We start from the raw sequence: 22,129 nt of genomic DNA, 5'->3' as shown, positions 1-22,129 counted from the left end.
ACACCTTTTCCACTTCTGCAGGGGAAAATCACAACAGTTCTTTCCCAGGACCTGTTTATGTGACGAGAGAAAGAAGGGCTATTTCATTAGGACTGCTCTGATCTGCCATGTGTACAGCACATGCTCCAGGTCATTCTATTTTAGTCTTCTGTTCCTGAGGTTACTTTAAGTGGTGCCACTTACATCAGAGATAAATCAGGCATTAGGATTTCTCAGTCTACTGCTGGATGAGCTATTGAAAATTACCACCTCCACTTCTTCTCAAGACTTCTGTAGTTAAAGTTTCAAATTTCCTTCATTCCTCTATGCCTGGAAGTCAGGTGTCCTGTGACTTGAATCGTGAAAGTAGGAACCTTTAATTAGAAATTATGCTGGATGGAACAAGACTGGAAACTCTCTTAAGAGACACCCAGCAGAAAATCACTGGGAAGTTATACATGACGGTGTTGAGAGCACAAAGCACTGTTTTTAGATATATATAAATATATATATGCATATATATACACACATATATATAAATATACATATAACTGAAGCTGAAAGAGACAGGCATGATGTTACACATGCCTGTCTAATAAGTTTAGCACAAGAGAATAGGAATGCTAGCATAATTTCATTGTATATGAAGAAACACCATATAAATCTATTTGATCGGAAATTAGATAAGACAATAACATGCTGACTACCACCATGAAAATGTGTTTGATTTTTTTTGTGACCAAGAAGCAGAATGTTTCTACTTCTCTACAGAGCAAAAGTTCAAGGGATGACACAGTCCCAGGAGGGAAACATAAAGAAGATCCCACTTAGTGTAAAGCAGGATAAAACCAGATTGATCATCCACAAGCTGAGAGCTAAAATTACCCTGGGAAGGCACATTAAGACGAAGGAAGAATTTCAACAGCCTAAGGGGAAGGGTGGAAGATGTCAAATTCTCCAAAATGGGAAAATTAAGGCAAGACATAGACATATGGAGTTTGAAAGAGGAAGAACAATGTAAGGTACTGCTGAGAAACAGAAAACCAAATAATGAGGTATTATTAAATTGCCAACAAAGTCCAAAATATTAGTAGTGTGGTGGCTCCTGCCAATTGGTACCCAACAACCTCCATTCTGAAAGCTATTAGGTTGTGTGGCAGAATCAGGAAATAAAGTAGATGATGTGTGCCTAAGACAACAGCATGTTAAGAGAGATTCTACTCAAAGACAGGAAGATTTCATCTGAAAAGAGGAAGTGACAATTGCAAATTAATAAGCCTGTTGTGGTAGGCCAAACATCCTTCAATTTAAACAAAAGCTCTGAAAATAAGATTTTACATGCACCATTTTTGGTGAACAGTTGGCTCTACCATAAGATAACACAAGAGCAGTTAATAAACCAAATCAGAAAGAAGAAAAGGTGACTCTCTGAAATCATCTGAGCTTTGGAAGTCTCTTCTGGAGACTGGTGTGGAAAACATTTAAAAAAATACCCAGCATAAAAAGCAGAGTAGCTGAACCACCTGAAATTTATAGACACTATAGCCTACCTCCAATATTTGATGAAGCTGAGCAAGGAAAGCCAGCAGTGGACGCAGCTAAATGAGCAAAAAGTACAATCCAAATACTTCAGAGCACTCAGAAAAAGGACTGGGAAAAATAATATAACTTTCATAAAAGAAAAATATAAGAAAACATCTTATCTAAACAGGTATAAAAGAAAGCAAGAATTATGACACTGATGTAATCAAAAGCCAATCCCAAGGAATTTGGGATATTAAATTCTTATTTGGCAGCTAACTAGGATGCCAGGACAAAGCTGCCTGTTGATCATGTTGTTCAAACTAGACCAAAGTCGTATGATAACAGTACTCTACATTTTTAACCATCTGGATCTTCAGCAGCTGCACATGCATTTTTTCCCCTCATCTCGTTCCCAAAGTCAAATGCAGCTACTTCTATTACTCCATTTAACCAAAGGAAAAAATTAAGGTGGATAATCAGGTAATTTGGCTAAAGCCATGCAAAAAAAACCCAGTTAGGTCTTGCAGGTAAGACCATGGTCAGACCATCTTTGTCTCACTTTGTACCAAGAGAAATCACCGTTCCTTCTTCTGACATAGTTTATCACATATGTTGTTTTCCCATGCATTTTAACACACATTTAGAAAGATGCCAACAATTTAAATTTGCATCCCACACTGAAATGCGTGGAAACATGCTTCTATAGAACATTTAGAATTCAGTCTTTCCCCACTTTTTAAGCACTTCCATTCGGCACTCAGCTAGCTCTTTGCAGCTATAAGCAACTCCAGCTACGTGCAAAAGAGGATGTTGCCTTTCATGTGCCAAACTTTTCACGTTGTGCTTCTGCCTTCTTTCTCACCAGCATTCCTTCGACTTCTTAGCACTGCCCTTGACATGCTAAATGCTGAAAGACACTTGTTTAAAAAATAATTTTACCTTGCATTTGCTTTTACAAAGGCTTGTTTTTAAGCAGTATGTATCTAAGTCTACGCAATTAGAAAATGCATGTAAGGAGAAATAAAGATGAAAACAGAAACAAAAAAGGTTATATCAAAAAGAGAGCTTTAAAACTGTGCTTTTAGTAGTAATCTAACATGTAACTAACAGCACACATATGGAAATAAATACACAAATCACACTGTAACATTTTCTATACTGACTTAATTTCCAGTATGATGGTATTTATTTATAGGGACCTCTTTGGCACAGCAAGGTGATGCTGTCTCAGGTGCAAGCCCACCTTTGCACACAGATCACAGTTCAAAAGTTCAGTTTGGCCTCTTTCTTGCAAGAAGCTGAACTGCAAAACTAAGTTTTTCCTGAAGTTCTATAGTCTTCTGTACTCCATTTACTATTTTCAGTTCTCTTTACAGAACAGCAAGTAGTTAAAATGAAGTGTGACCTTTTTACTCACTTTGAATCTGACCTAGAAATGCACAGCTGAAATTTAACAGACTGACGCTTCATCTAATCGAGGATAGGAGTGGTATGGCCAACTTGTTCTGCAGCAAGATCATCCCACTGGTGCAAGAGCATTGAGTAAATCTCAAAACCTGGTGCTTGGTTTTAGAAGTGGAATTTAGTTCTCTGCTTTGCATGATCCTGGGCTAATCTCAGAAGCCATCTGTATGGAGGGAGTGGAATCAGGGCATTTCCCCACCTCACAGCTGATACTAGGTTGTCCTCAAAACCATGAATCCGTCATGGCCTGTGAGGAACCTGAGGCTAAATAAGTAGACACTTCAAAGTGACCCAGCTTTTGTTTCTATGTTTGGCAAGAACCCAGAGGAAGCACAAGGCATCCTGAAGAGCCAAGTACTTCTTTCTTTTTGCCAGTGCCTATGAACCCTCTTAGTCTCCTAGCAAGTTTACCTTTATATCTGATTTCCCAGTCTGATTTTACACGGTATACCAGTTTAATTTTATACAGGCTATCAAACAAGAGGTTACACTCGCAAAATTGCTCCACTTGTGGATGAATTCCCCACCAGACTGGACTGCATTTAACTGCAACCAAAAGACTTTTTTCATTCAAATTGTACACAATAGTCTTCCACCACCCCAAAAGAAAGGTTATTGCTTACTATTAGGAATAGTACTCAAACTTGTCAGGGCCAGATCATCAAGTGGAGCGAATTATGCGTATTCAATGGCATTAGTATGAGCAAAGTGTTATCAAAACAATTGCATTTTCCATATAGGCATCAAGAAATAATCGCAGCATCTCACATGCTGCTTGAACAGATGACTAAGTAGCAACAAGTGTTTAGGTATTCTTTACTGTAGAAAAGGCGCACACATTGCAGAAACAAAAACAAAGTTGTAACAAGTTCCATTTGGTATTCCACATCAAATCTAGCAAAATGCATTATTTTTGATTGTGAATATTCTGATCTCGCTCCATACCATTTTCCTTTTGATGGGTTTTAAAAACAATACTCTGTGACTAGTGTCCAATGTTAGTACTAATAAATGGAGGCAACCACAAACACATCTTATTGTTAGTTGGCCCTTTTGTTACTTCCATGTCTTAATGTCTGCCTTGGGAGGGCTAAATCCTGAAGCTAACTCCTTCATGATATAACTTGTGAAGGATCAGCGATTTAGAGCATGGTCTCAATTAGTGATGGGAGAAACCCTGAATTGCAAGCTGCCATCTCATCTTTATTTCAGGCAGCACCAGGAAACACTGCAAAGCAGAACTTATCATTGGAGACAAGGGATCAAAAGGGCTGAAATTAGAAAAGACAGTTTGGCTGCTTTCAGTTCAAGTGGAAGTATTATGAAAAAGTGTTTCGAATTATGTCATGCAGGGCAAGTGTCACTGCAGTTAGTAAGAACTTACTGTGCCAGCAAATGTCAGGACAAATTACACTGCAGGACAGGCAAGCTGTGTGTCACCCTCACTTCCAAAAGAGAAAGGCTTCCCCCCACTGCCAAGAAGTTGTTCCAATTTCCAAGTTAATTTAAATCAAACTGCTCTTATTCAAATCAAAACAGCACAGAGGGAGTATCATAATGACATTATGGGCAATTCTTTAGAACCCTCCCTTCTTGCACATGTGAAGTGCTTTGATTCTCCACCACCTTAAAACACAATCAACTCAAGGCAACAGAGCTGGCTGCCTGCAGGTTCCTGAAGCCACTGCTTACCGTGCTGATGAAAAATGTCCCACTGTCCCCTGTGCACCTGGGTCTGTACCCATCTAATCTTTCTTGCCTCTTTGATCATATGCTCTTTGCAGAGAGGTGCATTTGCAATTTATGCTGGACCCAGCATGGTACCCAGGACAATTGAGGACTCATCAATGCCTGGTATGCCTCAGCACTACTAGTAAAAGTGAATAATAAGAATATCAAATTCAGTGCACCAGAAAGGAGAAAGACAGAGCTAAGTCATAAGCAAAATCAATTTATTTTTATTCAGTTTTGAACTTTTCTAACACATGACTTCCCAGAAGTTCACAGGTGCTGCTTCTTCAGACTTTCATTTAAAACTTAGGCTGCTGAAAAAAAATAACTGAAACTTGCACAGCTTCTGTTAATATCAGGATATTGTGTTGGGTGTAAACCAGAGGGTAGTCTGTTCCTTCACTTCCTAAGCTCTGTTTGATGTTTCCATCATTTTTCAGCCAAAAAAAGGATAAATGCACCAAGAAAGCTATCAAGAATAATGCCCATAAATAAATGTCAATATAAAATTTCAGGGATTCAAGGTCTGGCTTTGATTTAAGCCACTATTACCTCCAGTTATTTACTCTATCCTACAGCTACAGGCTATCATCCCAAATAGAAGCAGCACTATAATAGACCATCCCGAGCGCTTTTAAGCCAAGAAGTGCACAGCATTGAAAGAGCAACGAAGTTTTAAGTGAAGACTGAGACTGTATATAGAAGTAGCTGGGTTGCAAGCTCACATTTCCACATGACAACCCCACAGGGAAGACAGCCTCTGGCAAATGAAAACTAACAAAGCAACTCTGAGGCTCTAACAACATTTTTGCTGTGAATAAGTGCCTATAAATCCGGTTAACTAAGACACTGAAGACACTCTGACCCCGTACATTTCTCTTAGCCACTAGCACCAGTTCTTTTCAGAAAGGACTCAATTTATGTGCAACTCTGTCTGTCATTGACTCATGTTCTGAATGGCTGGACTTGAGCTATGTCTGTGTAAGCAAAATTTGCCTCCATGTATTCATTCTCTATCGCCAGAATGGCTGCTGCAAGAATGCAAATCCTATTTGGAGGGATTACATGCCAGGCAACAGCCAGAGGCCCCATCCAAGGCCAAGCTCCCCCCCATGCCAAGAAGCACAAACTCAAACTCCAGTTCAGAAAAGGACATGATTAAAGCAGGCAAGGTGGCAACACAAAATGGTATTCTCACTTCACATATGCAGAACCAAGGCTGCCGTGCCTCTGCCCCCACCTCCCCATCATATCAGGAATTTGCATAAAAGCTGGGGATTTCAAAAAATGCAAGTGTAAAGATGTTCAAACAAGACAGCACAGACCAGGCCAGCACTTATATTTGTGGAAGGTGGCAATAACCGGTGGCAATACACATTCCAATGGAGCACTTGTGTGGGGGCACCAGGGGTCACACAAGCACCTGAGAGGGAAAACAAAACTATTTAGAGAAGTGTCTGCTATCTAGACCAGATCTTACAGGAGTTTTTATGGTCTATGTACACTCCTCTGTAACAACAATTATGTAAAACTACTGGAATGTCCTAAATACTTAAGAGTATCAATGTGTTTTTCCTTTTAAGTTGTATTTGCTATTGCTTATCTTCGCATTTTCTGAACACTTCACATATTTTTTTCCTGTTATTTCAGCATACCAAGTGAGTTTCTATAGTGTGCAGTGCCACAGTGTTACATTTCCCACCTTAGGAAGAGGATCTCTTCAATTTAGTTCTTCTGTAAAAGAACAGGCAGAGTGTATATCATGCTTGTGACAATGGCAGACTGGTAACACTGGACACTGGTGGCCAGTATTTCCATGCAGAATAGAAGCAGTGGCAGCTCACTGCCCCAGCACAGATGGTCCCTCATCATTTAACACTGGCTGGCGAATGATGGATAAATGGAATGTCACACTGACTTCAGTCCACTCCAGGTTAGAGCAGGCAGCAGCTAAGACCAGTTGTAACAGCCCCTATTTGCAATTGCACTGCTGCCTGATTTAAGCTCCTGAGTAACACAGAGCTGGTGCTGTGGGTTTGCATTTGCTCTGTACCAATCTTGTGTTGATCAGAATTGTTAGACAACAAAGAAGTCCTACATAGCCACCCCCCGGCCATCCAGAACTACATCATGTTAGGAATAAGAAATTTTACATTAAAATCCATTTGTTTAATGTCTTCCTCAAGTGTTTCTACCAGTTCCAAATAAGTTTTTGAAAGTCTGTGTTTTGCACCTTCCATGAAAACAACTCAGTAGAGGAAGCATTCAGAATAAGTGACATTATACCCAAGCATCAGGAAAAAGATGCCAAGAAAATGTATCAAGCTCTCCACCACACTCAACTTAGAGCAATATGCAATTAATTTTTATGGGAATAGATAGAAAACAAGAAAAATGCAGCAGTTTGGGTTGTTTGTTTTTAAACAAACCATAAAACAATCCTGAGAGTGAAAGAACAATAAGACTATAAAAAGAAAAGGCATAACTTGCATCTCCAGTTAGAGATATTTTCCGGCATCCAATTTGGAGGCATTTTCTCCTGATTAAAGTCCAGCACTAAGTACAGGTTCCAAGTCTACTTTAATCTACAGCAATTAACAAGCACATAAAAAAGATGCCTTTGGGGAGCAGGAAGGTCTGCTAAAAATAGACAACCTGTAGAGTTATCTGGACTGATACTTTATATAATAAAACTCTAAATTTTACAGGCCGGGAGGATCCACGTTTGTCATTGATTTTGAAAGTTGAGGCCTTTTGGGGTCTGACTATAGTCCAGTTACACATTAGCTGTAGGCCACAGTTATTAGCAGCAAGCCACTAGACTAACCAAGCTTTGGAGAACATCTCCACTGCCACCTTGGGCAGTGCCACAAAAGAGAACTGCACTGCACTGAAGGGAAACAAACTAGCAGAAAAAATCCTTTTTTGTCTTACCTTGTAATGGGAAGAGCAGATGCCTTCAAACATATCTATATCCATACAGTCCATTGGTTCCGATCTTCCTGTAGTAGCAACTCTTCCAAGCTTTTTGTTTTCTTATTTTTAACCTGCCAGCTGGTGCAACCTGTAAATTTACGGAAGTGGGTGTATTATTCCAAGATATTTATTCATCTCATTCTACAAGGCATTCAATTTAAATATATATGGCTCAGTGCCATGTGGCTCATATTGCTCTCCAGAGCTTTCAGTGTAATGGATTACAGACCACAATGCTTCTGTAGGTTATTGATTTTGGGGAATGTAAGTAGAAGACTCTTTAGGATCTCTTTGCAGACTTTCCAGAACATCACATTTCATACGTGTATATCTTCTAAATTTGAGAACATGTTCCTACCTTATGAAATTCAAACACTTCACTGTACAAAAAAAGTGGCGTAGTTTGCATGTCTGAATTGTCAATTTGCCAATTTGCCTGTTAAAGGTTGGTTCTTGTGGAAAACGACTAAGTACACATTTAAATACTAGTTCTGGAATAGGAATGCTACTGATTTGAGAAACTGGAGGTTGACAGAGTGGTCAACGATTAAGGTAGCAAAAAAGAATAAAACACCTTCCAAAAAAGTGATCGCCTATATGCAGGATTCACAAGCAGAACACATTTTCAAGGTGAATTTTACCAAAACATATTTTAGTTTCATGAAAGTTCAATTAAAGAACAGAATGCAATTGTCTGTTTACTGGCAGACTGGCAGCCCATGTTAGTTCGGATCTACTTTGTTGAGCTGTGTTCAACGTCTCAAAGCATTTGACTGTTTAATTATGAGACTTCATCAGAAAGTCCTTGCTCCAGCCATCATGGCACAGAAAATGGGACGCGCAACACCTGCTGCTCCTGCTTAAAAAAATCTACCCTGCTCTCTACATAAACTGTTTACAGGTATTTTAAAGGTTAGTATAGCTTTGTGTATATATGGTTTGTAGTATACACATCTTATCTAGGCTGCTCTCTCCCTCCCTTTTTCTTTTTTTTTTTTACCACAGAAAATTGAAAATTATCTCATTTCAGTAAGAATGCCTAAAAGTCATCAGCAAGAACATTTTATAGTTTATTAACCACTGGTAGCCTTACATCCTGCTGTAAATTCCCACCACAAAGGGTGGCACACAAGACCACCTTGTCTGCATGCCAGAGGTGGCATGTCACACACTGATGGCACAAGTCACATCTGGTTTAATTGCCATTTAAACCTGAAACTCCCAATGAAGCCAGAAAAGGTCTTGATCCTGGGAGATATTTCAAATGAGCTGTGCCTCCTCCTCCAAGGCAGGCAGATCTCAGATCTGACAGGTCACATACAATTACCCTAGAGTCCTTGCCTCTGAAGCTCTGAATAACAACCAATATTATGTAGGCTCTCCTCTTCCCCATGACAACTTTCAGGACTTAATTTCAGTGAAGTACAAGATTTGTCCTTCAGAAGTACTGGCTAAAATGAAAGCCAGGACTTCACATGGAAAAAAATATAACATTCATTCTTACAAATTAAGCATCAGAATGCAAACTGCTAGGAAAGAAAAACATACTAAGAATGTCTCACTGTGCAGGTCATCTAAACATTTCCAGACCACATTTTTATTCAATCCATGTCTTGAGACCTCTAACTGGGACAAAACCTCCCTCTTTGAGACAGTGGAGCATGTAGAAACTGGCATGGGGAGTCAGTTCATATAGAGATTCCATTGTATATTACAATCATTATATCACACTTGTGGTGTGATTTCAGCATAATGCTGTATTACTCTTCCAAATCAAAATCCAACACAATGTCAAATACCTTCAAATAAGTATACCTGGTATTAAAACATTAAACTCTCCTGCCATCTCAAACCTGCTGGATAGACCAGAGCCTGTAGGTCAGGACAGGACAGACACCAAGTCTTCTTGGCATTACATGGCAAACCATCTCAGTGAGAAGCTGATCAATCTCCTTGTCCCTGTAGCACCAAGGAGATCTGAAGCAAGCAAGGTCCAGACAGAAGTGAGTAGCTGCTGGTCTTGGGATGGTGAGCCAAGGAGGCGCTTCACTGAACTGTGGAGTACATCACTTGACTTGGCAGGAAAAGGCAGCAGGCTAAGAAAAGGGACACCTGGGACATTGTCTTTGGCATGTACCTGGATGTAGGTAAAGAGAAATCTGACAGGGTGTGACTCACACAACACTACTGAAGACCTGATTACAGTTCAATGCAAAAATTGGTTGTTGTGTGCCAGATTCCTATAGAATAAGGACTCTGTGTATGCAATCATGTCTATTATGTGACTGCAGGGATAGGTGGTATGCATTGGAGAACAAAGAGAAATAAGCCAACAGCAGCAGGCTAGATAGAGTGAAAATACATCTAAAACTGTTTTTCTTGGTTGATCACTAAGATTAATTACCCTCGCAATGCACAGGCTCTGTTCAAATGCTGATGGAAACACAAATGAAGAAGAGATTCCCTTGAATCTACCATTCTAAATAGAATGCTACAACATTATTTTGCATTCAGACCTTGGATGTATTCTATTTCCAGTCATTTCTCTATAATACTGTTACTATTTTACAGTGTTTTCTTACATAATGATAGACATTACATGAACTACAGGAAGCCCAGGTTAACTAACAAAACTCCTGGAGTGTGTTTGAGTGTCTGGTTACACAATAGACCTTTAACTATTTAACTGGAAACTAAAGCAATTGAGAGATAAAATAGATCTTGATTGGCTGCTGCCCTGATTTCAGTTACACTGTGGATATATGTAGGTATAACAAAAAAAAAAAAGCTGAGCAAGCGACATTATCAATACATGAAAGTGATTGCATTGCTTTCAGATCCACTTAGAGATGTTAGCTCTACCTCTTAAAATCTTATGATGTGAAAAGCTGATCTTCACTTTTCTGTCTGTGCTCATGTACAGAGGCTGCTCTACCTGCACCTCTAATCCCAGGTTGCAGAACATGCTATAAGCCATTGCTTTAGCAGCTTGGCATAGATCACATGAATCACACCTCTGAAGTCTTTGAGTAGGAACACCATTAATCAAGCAAAATCATTATTTTATGAGCTTTGAGTGACTTTCAGTCTTCTGAAAGAAAAAACACAACAGGCAAAGTGCACGAAGGGCAGACAGGTACTGCTCCATTGATTTTGATTGACCTATTTACAGTGGATGTCAATCTGGACCAACAATAAGGACAAAGCTGCAACTATTTCTCAGATATTAAAAACTCACAATACACCTGTGTTATTTCCAAATATTAAAGAGTTATATGCTCAAATGAACATACATACAGGTATTATGAAACCCCATAATCAATCTTATTGTGCAATCTCAATTTTAAGACCATCACAAAGGACTCTTAAATGTAGTGCTACATCATCTATCCTAGAGGACTACAGCTGGATTGCAATCTGAATGCCAGTGATCCTTCAAGTGACCTCAGAAGGCTTCTTTGACCACGAATTCCCCCATGTCTTCCACAACTAATATATTGTACTAGTGTCTTGTCATAAAACTGCATTTTCTCCTTTGAGGCATTGTGGTGCTTTACTTAGAAGCCCTTCCTGGAAAAGTCTGCCTTAACAGACAGAGCTTAGTACAGCAACATGAGCTGCCCAACTGAACTTCCTATTAAATAATTCCAAAACTGCCAGACTTATGCCATTGCAAAGACCCTTGAAAAGGAAAGTGTCCTGGTTGCCCTGAAAGTATAGGTACCCAGCTTGGAACAAAACTCATGCATCCTTTTTGACTCATACTAATGTCCTTGTTTACAGTTGCAGGATACATTAAATCCTGTTTAAATTACCAAGCATAGGAGCACCTGTGGATTGACATTCAAGACTCCAGTCTTCCCTAACACCATTATAAATGAGGGTGAAGCAAACCAGCCTGCTGCAACCAGCATACTGGTTCCAGTTGCCTGCATTCCTCTACACACTTCCACCCTTTCTCCTGCCCATCTCTTTGGCATTCGCTCTTCCTCCCGCCTTCTTGTTTAGTCTTCCCTCTCCTTTTGTACCTGTAGAGGTTGGATGCTAACTGGCTGGGAAAATGTCTTAGCAGAGGGAGACCTGGGAGATCAGTTAGACAACAAATTGACCATAAGCCAGAAGCATGCCTTTGTGACAAAGAAGAGAGAGTAAAGAAGAGGGAGCCAGACTCTTCTTGGGGTGCCCAGTGAAAGAACAAGAGGCAACAGACACAAACTGAAACACAGACAATTCCATTTAATCATAAGAATTCTCACAGTGAGGGTGGTCCAGTACAGGTACAGGTCACCCAGAGATGCTATGGAGCCTTCATCCCTGGAGACTGAAAGTATCCAAAACCCATCTGGACACAGCTCCATGCAGCCTGCTCTAGATGACCCTGCTTTGATCAGATGGTTGGACCAGACAAACTCCAGAGGTCCCTGCAACCTCAGACATTCTGTGAGTCTGTAAATGAAACCCTGTTCCACTTTTTTTTTTTATTTAATTTAAAAAAGTATGTTACTGACATGACTAACTTGAAAACCTGATCCTGAACAGTGGGACAAGAATTTCAGTTGAGTTCTCCACACTTTGCAAAGAAAATGGACTGATGAAACAATGAATTTGAAAATTAAACTAGATGTTAGAGATGCTCCTCACTCTTAAGAATCACACAACTCCTTTTGTGCTTTTCTCAGAAGAAAAAGCTCCACTGGTCACTGCTGCTTGCAGTAAGATCAGTAGCTCTGCTTGTAGCATTGCCCACTTGTGGCATTATGTTTATGTCTTGCCCTTAATTTCACACTCCCAAATGGAGACTGCCAAAGCAATTTTAGTTAGCAAATTTTTACCTCAGCATCACGGCACATTGGATAAAACCTGTTTTCTTATGCATAGGCAATTATGAAAGAGCATAGAGAATTCATCCCCATAATAAAGAACAAGATGAACCCCTACCCAGAGCTCCAGAGAGCTTTGTAACAGAAAACCTCTGAGTGCGGCAACTCATACACTTCTTTCAGGGAATGCTATCAGCAAACCAAAGGTCACGATGAGTGCTTTAACGATGGATTATATATATTCTCATCAGTGTCAAGGACTACCCAGTATCAAGCAGAGGTGCATCATGTTTTTACCCAAAGAGGTGGCAAAGTCTTCTGCATAATCCAGTTCCTCAGTTGGACAGAAGACATGGGCCATTCTTTCCCATACCCATCACTCCTTATTGCAACAGTTACCATATTCCTGTCATTAATGACCAAAAAGTAACACCTCTAACCTCAACATTCTGAGTTCTAGTACCTCAAACTCAAATTCAAAAAGCCTTATATACAACAGCCTGCAAAGTAGGTCCAAAACAACAATGTGGTCTCACTCCTATTTCTTCTTGAGAATAACTCAGTCTTCAGTGAGACAAGAGTGTCAACACCCACAAAGAGGAAGCTTGATAGTTAAGTTAGAAACTTAACAGCAACTTTCATTTTTCCTATGTTGTATATTTACTATGGCTGGAACATTACTCCAGCTGAGTTATTTGCAGTTACCCCACAGTAAGTGTGTTGTCTAATGGTTTCCTCAGAATAATTCAGGGAATGACAATATAAAATCAATAGAAATTAAAGTGAACAAAAAATTAACTGTCTTCAATATAACAGTCATATATTTGCACCCTATCGCTCAAATGAGATCAGTTGCGAACACCACATTGCCTTTGGTTGTGCTCTACCACATGGCTGAGCTTTGGATGCAAAAACTTAGTTATTTATTCATAAATTTGTTGGTTATTAGTTCATTTAGCCATTTAGTAAATACAGTCAGGCATACCAGTTCATATATTCCACAAACATGGATGTGCCATGCAACAATTCAGTGATAATTTTTACACAAATCCATTGGCTCTGACCAGAATAAACAATTTGCAAGTACATACACTAGACGTTATGTGTACATCAATGGCTCATATCTACTTGGCAATTGATTAATCCAGTTTACAGCACAACCAAAACCTCTGGTCTAGTGATGATCCCCAGAGAAGAATTTGTTTACCTGCAATGAGCTAGACTGGAGTACGAGTTGGTCAGGCTTTGTTGATGCAACTGAGGTCTGTTACATGCCCACTGACGGATTCGGCTTAGCTAAACTCTTGCTCTGGGCAGCTGCAGGCTGTGAAGAAATGCAACCTGTGCTGGTTCAGCTTGCCCCTTAAGGCAAAACTCAGCCCTGGTAAGACCTCCAAGGGAAGGCAACACCAGAGCAGATGCTACAGCACAAGCACTTAGGAATAGTGCCTCCTGTTGCCAAGAGAGGAAAGATCACCCAGTGTTTTCAAACTTTTTAAGGCAGTCAGGTTCAATATTAAAAAATGTCTTTCATGTGTGCACATTATTGCAGCTGTTTTAGTGTTATACTGACACATAAGCATTATTAGCAGAAATAAAAGGCTTTGTCAATAATAAGCTCGAGTTTTGTTTTATTCTGCATTATGTTATTGTAACTGCAGATCCTGTGTTCAATCACATAATTGCATCTCTACCATTGTAACACTTGTAATTGCCCTCCCTCTTTCTTTAATTTCTCCAGCGGAAAGACTAAAGTTCAAGCTATTCCATATCTGGCATTAATCTACAGAACATCAGTTTACAAGGGTAAAGTAAATTCCATCAGGCCTAATAGGATTAAAGCTTTTTCTGCAGTTTTCAAATCCTCAGAAGTAATAAACGTTTTTTAAAGGAATAGGTGGTCTTCACAGAGTTGATTAGCATGGCCCACCACAATCAGAATAGCTGGCAAGGAATTTACCATAATAATATCACTGCATCTGCATCAAAGATTACTTTATGATTAGGACCTACAGAAAATCTGCTAGATAAACTTGAGGAGAATAGGTCACTCTGGGATGACAGCACGGTAGGCAATAACCAGTCGTCTACATGTGTAGATTTAGGTCTAATTAATATTGTTTTAAAGTAAAGTCACTAGAATATTTTCAGATACAGGTAGTGTCACTGTTACTACACTGTTATCTCTTCTTGCACCTTATCTGGTTAAAATCACTCTGCAAATGTAAGAGTCAGAACTTAACACAAATTTGAACAGTTGCATCTGCTTTCCAGAGGTAACTACTGCAAAGCATTAGGAGAAAATTATTGCTTTTTAAAAAAAATTTGCTTTTGAATTGCATTCCTTAATCCACATTTTGGACTCCCCCCACCCTAAAAAAGCCAGCTATAAAAATGACAGCATCATTCATCAGAAGCACATTCCAACTGCTGATTTACCTCCCGAGGCACTCAAAGGGTCATTTTTAAACATTAAATTGTCAATAGGATAAAGAGGGACTGATCCTACTTGCTTTAATTAGAGGCTTTTTCTACAGAATCCTCTTCATATAAAGGACTCCCTCCATAGATCTTGAATGCCTGATTGCCTTCTGCAGTTGAGAGAGGTGGATTTTCTTAGATTATGTATTTTGTAGTTTTGCTGCACAAGGACAGCCATTTATTCACAGCACAGTTCAGTTTCCTTCCCAATTTTTCCTGTAGAAGTCGGTTCAATCCTTAATTACTTATCTATAGCTGGTTTATAAGCTCTAACCCATCTCTTCAATCTATGCTTTAAAATATTTCCCTGAAACAGTCATCCAGCCCCTCCTACTATTTGAGAAAAATATATGAAGACCGTCTCTCGTAAACTGCCTAGATAAAAGATACTGCCTATCACAGTACTACAACAGGCTTTTTTTCGATTGGCTGTGCTTCAAGATTTGTTTAAAAAAAGGATGCCGTCTTTCACACTGTGTTCTGCTTTAAATACAATATGCAAGCCACAAGCTCCCAGCTCTTTATGATATGGACCAGTCCTGTGCCTTCGGTGGTATATTACCAACAGGCATCTCAGCAAACATAAGCTCACTGGTCCTGACAAGGACCTTGTTGGTCCTGCTTAAAAAGACAGAATGTGTATATATATATTTATGTATACATACACACACAGACATATGTATATATATATGTGTGTATATGTATATGTCTGTGTATACACGTGCGTGTATATACATATCTCCTGCTTTCTACAAGCAGTACAATGCTTTTCATGCAATGGTAGATATTAATGTCACCTTCCCTCGCAGCTCCCACCCATTCAAAAAGAGTGGAAATAATCCATACGCGCTTTTCACTACATGCCTACCACAGAAACTGCTTATTCACACATAACCGAGCCCACCAAGATGCAGGAGGACAGTTACAACGCGAAGCTTTTTAAACTGCCAGCTCAAACCACTCAGCAGCTGCCGTTTCACATCATATTTCATAAAATAAAATTAAAACCGATAAGCAAACGCATCTCAGAAGCAGAGCCACATCCTCCCCCGCCACCACCCCTTACTCCAAGGCTTGTGCTACCGAACACAACCCAACCCCGCAGCACCCACCCGGCCCCGGGAAGAAGGAGCCGGCGGCTGCCGCTGCCTGTCTTACCTCCGCCGCGGTGCCGGCGGCGGCTCCCCCCGCGCTGCGGAGCGGAGCGAGCGGCGCTGCTGCCGGGCGGGCACCGCCGCACGCTGCTGCTGCGCCCCCGGCGGCGCGGGCGGGGCTCCCGCCGGCCCGGCCTCCCCGGGAAGGGGCCCCGGCTGCGGCAGGGAGCGGAGAGCAGGAGAGGAGGGAGGCGGCAGCGGTGGCCCCACCGCGGAGCAGGGGAAGGCGAAGCGCGGGCAGCGAATGTTAAATGAGGAGCCGGTGTTGCGGCAGCGAGGGAGGTGAGGGCTTTTTTTGGATTAGCGATAATTGCGCCGAAAGGGGAAGTCCGGTATTTAGTGGGGGGGCGGGCAGACTGGGAAGGTTAAATACACAACAAAAGCTGTTGATAGGAATACGGAGTTAAAATGAAATTACAGGTGGTTTTCTCCTTACAGTCCCTTTTGCTCTAAGCAATGGGTTGTTGGAAATTCTGATAGTGTTTTGCCACTTCTGTTTATGCCAGGGCTGGTGTGCTTTCAGGGCAACTCTTACAGTTTAGAACACGGCTGGAAGGGATAGCCAGAGGAAATTTGCTACTACTGAATTAAGATTTACCCTGTAGACAAGGGAACGTCTCCGGGGATTGTTGGTGTGGCTACGCCAAGAGAAACTGAGCCTCAGAAGTGCAGATCCTGATATAGTGCAGCTCCCAATCCAGATCCTTTCCAGTTTAATGCCTTAGCCTATGCACTACACTGCTTGCTGAAAATTTTAAGCCTTCTTTCTTCTTCCCTCATTAAACATAACCCTTATTGGTTTGTATTTTTCTGTTATATGTTCACCAATAGAGGGACAAATCTTACCTTTTTTACACTGGGTTTTCTATTGCTGTGTAATTATTAACAGCCCCTACAAACCTGCTACATCAGTCCCTTGCCAGTGTAGACTATCTTACTTTTTATTTCATAGTACTTCAGTGGAAATGTTGAATCTGTAAGGAATCCAGGACTAATTGTGGAAAGTGGTACATGCAGCTTCAGACATACATGGCAGGTCATAGCAATCACAGAACCATAGAACAGTCCGGGTTGGAAGGGACCTTCAAAACTCATCTGGTCCAGTCCCCCTGCCATAAGCAGGGACATCTTCAACTAGATCAGGTTGCTCAGAGCCCTGTCCAGGCTGGCCTTGAATGTTTCCAGGGATGGGGCATCTACCACCTCTCTGGGCAACCTGTGCCGGTGTTTCACCACCCTCATTGTAAAAAAATTCTTCCTTATATGTGGTTTAGATCTCTTTTAGTTTAAAACCATTACCCCTTGTCCTGTCACAAGAGGCCCTGCTGAAAAGTTTGTCCCCATCTTTCTTATAAGCCCCCTTTAAGTATTGAAAGGCTGCAATAAGGTCTCCCCAGCTGTCTGGTCACTTGGCATTTCATTCCAGAGGCTTTGCAATTTTTGCAGTCTTCCTTCTGACTGAAGAAAGAATTGTTGCTGGTAAAATGTTACCAACATTGACACTATAAATTATTCAATGAGACTTTCATTTGTTAGTGCAAGGGCATCAACCAGTGCCTTGCTTTTATGGCTTTCCCTTTTCCTTTCTTCTTTTGCCCAATATTTCCTTCAAGTTGCTGCATGCTAGTAACAAAATGAATGGCTGAATCCACGTCACGCACCAACAACTAACAACATCTGTAGTCAGTTATGTTTTCAAATCATAGTACAAATATGAAATAATTGGGCTAAATATGCTAATTGAGCTGTAATAATAGAGTAACCCATATGTGACTAGGAAGTGTAAGGTTCTTGGCCTCCTATATGATGAGATATAAGGACAGTTTCTCAGATCAGCATCCTCAGTTATGTCTGCCAGTTTGCAGATACTCCAGTTTATAATGCCCAAACTAAGTACACTGATCACCAGCTTATAGACTCTATAACATAGTCAATAGCCTTTAGAGCTACAGGGGAGGAGAGAAATCAGTGCTCCGCTCATGTTTGGCAACAAAGAGTCTGAATATGTAAAACAAATCTTTCCATCTACATTAAGTGCTCAGCTGAGGACTGTGAAAACCCTGCCTAGTTCAGTTTTGCAATAGGCAGTGCTTTCTAGCAACGAGCAGGATCAAGCATAACCTTCCTGAGGAAGCTTTGCTTACCGCAAACCTTTTAAAAGTTCCCTTTTCCAGGTTTTATGCACTTACTATATCTTTGCTAGCTATAAAGTTGGTAGTAGCAGGAATATTACTGGAGGTGGATAACAGAGGGCTTTATATCCTTTCCTGACAGAGTAGACCTGATGCAGAGGCGGTGTTGGAAATGGAGTAACTGTTCTTAGCTCAAGAAGAACAGGTTTCTTTCTGCTACAAATTAAACCTTAGTTCAGAATCAAAGAGAAAAGGAACATCAGTTTGCCTAATCTTCCTGCTGTCCTATACAGAAGAAGGTAACAGTCCAAAGTTAAAAAGCACCCCTATGCTCAACACAGAGGGGATTTGTTTGGTAAAATGTCCATCAGCTCCGATATCCTTTAAAAATAATTTTGTTCTGTAAAAGCTTTTTCTTCCATAGTTGCTTAGTGTAATTCAGGAGGAAATCTCACCTGGTGAGAAAACATTATCCTGGTTCACACAGACCACATATGAGAACCATGTTTCAGAGAAATCACTTGTCTGTCTGTGTTTAACATACCTGAGGTTACCCACTAAGACAGTTTAGTAGTTTGTTTTTAAGTAGCCAGCATTAGTTATTCACAGTTTAAAAGGTGTTTTCTGAAGAAGACTAAGGTTCAGTCTTTTCAGAGATCTGCAGTTTAAAGAGAGGTTATGGTTTGTTTCTGGTCAAAAGCCAGCAAGCTTGGCTTCTTCACAGCATTATAATTCAGAAGTAATTATAATGAACAAATGAGAAGGATTGGTATTTCTTCCTCACTGGAACAAAATTCATTTTGATGTTATAACTGTCGTTATAAGAAATTTTCAAAATCCTCACAGGATTTGTAAAACCACAAAACATTATTCATCCTTGTAATTAATGAAAAATAAAAAAGGGAGTTCCAAACCAAAATAAATGGGAATTTTCAGTGCATAGGGAATCCAAACTGAACTGGTTTAGATACAAAGTAAAATTTGTCTTTGTCAAATAGATGAAAGTTGTAAAGTGGAATGAATGAGCGTGTATACATGAATTCTAGAGATAAATGCCTTTTTTGTTCATGAAGTGCTAATTAGCACTCAAGAGAACTGAAGCCTGATAGATCTCCACCAGCTTCAAATGGTCTGGATGAGGTGCACAAGCAACAGAGATCCAGTGTAACACATTCATGTTGGAGCTGGGGGATGTCGGGTTTTGCTTCCTCAGCCTGCCACCAAGTTAGCACATTCTTCTGACAAGCCAGGCCATTTCTCAAGCTCTTCTTTTTCTCTCCTGTCTTTGGCCAACTTGACTTCAAGCTCCCTGGAACAGACACTCTTTAAAAACAGCACACAGACTCAAAATAGAAACAGTAGATACAATATAAAAAAAACAAGCAAATCTACAGAACTGGAGCCAGCAAACTAATTAATTCCACATTTTTCTGTGTCCTTTTGAAAATGTGTCCCAGTGAGGCTGCTCTTTTGGACAAGGAAGAGTAATCCTACTGCCACTTCTCAAAGATACAAGCATGAGGAGCCACAGATGAGCCCTCTGCAACTGTTAAGCATCCCTCCTCTCTGTAGACCAGTCGTGTGGTGGGTAACAAACATCCAGCAGGAGCTTATAAATATGCAATTTTAGAAACTGAATCAGTCTGTCACTGGAAGAAAAAAGTACACAGAACTTATTACACAGTATTTTTCCACCTCCTGCTTATTCTAGAAGGACTGTAATTATTCCCTGTTGCAAGAGCTGTACAGTAGTGATCGCTGTCCTCCTACATGCTTCATTTACAACCTGAGAGCTAGCAGCCTATTAAGTTTTTAATAAATTACACTAAAATATTATGGCACTGTTCTAAAAGTAAAACCTGGAGGTGAGTTGTTAAGGATATGTTCCTTACATGCATAAAACTACCACTTAAACACGTAGGTTTTTTTAGAAAAATGTCTTGGCTTATAAACATCTGTGATCATAAATAGTTCTCGGAAAAGCACTGGCAGTGAATTTGTAGTATGAGAGTCACTTTTTTAAAGGAGAAAGCTTTTTTCTTTTCACTATTAATCTCTTTTCCTTTCATCTCAGATTTAATTCATCTCTAGGTCTTTACAAAGTCATGAAATTATTCATGTGCTAAGAAGGATAAGGTAGTCTGAAAGAATGAAAGACCTCACGAAGATTCAATAAAAGTAACAGTAAAAATACTGGGAAGGATATGGAAAATATTGGGCTTTCATTCATTCAGGAGCACAACATCAGCCTGAATCATTTGAGAAAGTTTTAAAAAGAATACTTCTCATTTTGCATTCACAGGACTAATTTTGATGGGGATTTCAGATAACAGCAGGCAGTGGAGCATTCTGTCTTTCATATTTATGCTTATGCTTAACATCGGGTCCCTGCATCCATGGTTTAAATATTTAATTAAAGTAGTCTGTTTTTCAGGCATCTTGAACATTCACCTGCTCTACTGACAGTCACAGAAGCTATACATACCTAGCAGCTCTAGGACTGAACAACATTTACTTAAATCTCTGTATGTGGTCCTGGGAAGTCTGCCATTAAGTCTACAGACTTCAAAAAACTTATACTTCATGTCTGGGGGTTTTCTGTCCTTTTCTGTCTCTCATAATCATCTTGTAGTACCTCAGAATTTGTAAGGGAGAGAAAAGGAAGGACAGAAGAACCACAAGATGATCAGATATGAATGACAAAGTAATTTGCACGTAGGACATGCTTACATATTGAATGGCTTGAGAAAAGTGTTCACAGATTTCGTTTTGATACATATTAATCAAGATGGGCTCTCAAAAAGGCATCTGTTAATAGGGGAAAGCTGTTCTTGTGTTGGTTGCATATGAGAAGTCCCTAAGCATTTAATTAAGCAAATAAAATCTTGAAGATGGAAAGGAAGGAATATATTAAAAATACAAAAACTTCAATAAAACAAAAGAATTAACAAAGCTTTAAAAGTTCACAGAGAGGGAAGAAAAAAACCCGTAAGTCTTACAGAAGAATTCAAAACACTTTGAGAGTACTGTTATTTGGGTAAGACTGCAGCTGTTTAGGCATTCTGCTGAAGACCATGGAGTATACCATTGAAATGAGTAAACTAAAGTATAAAGTTTTCAATGTTTGTCTCAATTATTTTAGTTCTGTCCTCTACATATTGCATATCAGGCTTAAAACATGGATTTTTTCTAATAAATAGGCTGAAGAGACTACTCAAAATGGGACATGTTGAGGATATATACGTACCTCACCCATATCTTAATGAAACACATTTCATTACTCATTCAAACTGTGTATCTATCGGAGTCAGGAATAACAACAGTGGCACAGCAGGGAAGAAACTCAGGCACTCTGGACAGAAAGTGACTGAGAAGACCTCCCCTCATGGCATGCCCAAGCCTCTTCAAAAAACACACATCTTCCATGTCCCATAAACTCTAGAGTTTTGTTGCTGCTGCCTTCTCCTTCTTCTTAGGTGTTTCCCTAGTTTAGGTCTGTATGGTTGACAGAAATGTTCCATGATCACCTTTATATTTGGGATTCATATGTGCTTTCCAGCAGTCAAAGATCTTTAGTGATGCCCTGGAAACTTGTTTTGCACTGGAAGCTGCTTTGGAGCATCTTTGCAGAGTTTACACTTCACCTTGCACCCCAAAACAGCTGCTTGGGCATTTGTGTATCATCCAGCCATCCTCCATCAGGAGAGCTCTCAGCAATCAAGTTTTCTTCATGTAAGTTTGAATGAGTGCTTTCATTAAAAAGATCTGCATACCTAAAAAGAATTGACTTTTTAAACAAGAAAAAGATTTGCTTACTGCAAAAACTTATCAGAATATTATGTGTCTCAAATAGGTGGAATTTCATTTT

General features: G+C 40.0%; 1 protein-coding gene across 3 annotated transcripts in view; it reads right to left on the bottom strand.

Moving 5' to 3' along the window:
• TMEM108 (transmembrane protein 108) overlaps positions 1 to 22,129 on the bottom strand; it is a 255,485-nt gene that overhangs the window by 151,835 nt on the left and 81,521 nt on the right. For 2 of the 3 annotated variants that reach the window (XM_065051720.1, XM_065051722.1), the window contains exons 1-2: positions 16,134 to 16,271; positions 7,633 to 7,762 (exon numbers count right to left, since the gene is read on the bottom strand). The gene's annotated coding sequence lies outside the window, so the exon portion shown is untranslated. Of the gene's footprint in view, positions 1 to 7,632; positions 7,763 to 16,133; positions 16,272 to 22,129 lie in introns of those variants that run through there. The other variant, XM_065051721.1, reaches the window with a different exon arrangement.

Source organism: Columba livia, chromosome 2, assembly GCF_036013475.1.
Source record: "Columba livia isolate bColLiv1 breed racing homer chromosome 2, bColLiv1.pat.W.v2, whole genome shotgun sequence".
Classification (NCBI taxonomy): Eukaryota; Metazoa; Chordata; class Aves; order Columbiformes; family Columbidae; genus Columba; species Columba livia.
Note: the sequence above shows the minus strand (reverse complement) of the source record. Positions and strands in the feature narration are given on the sequence as shown.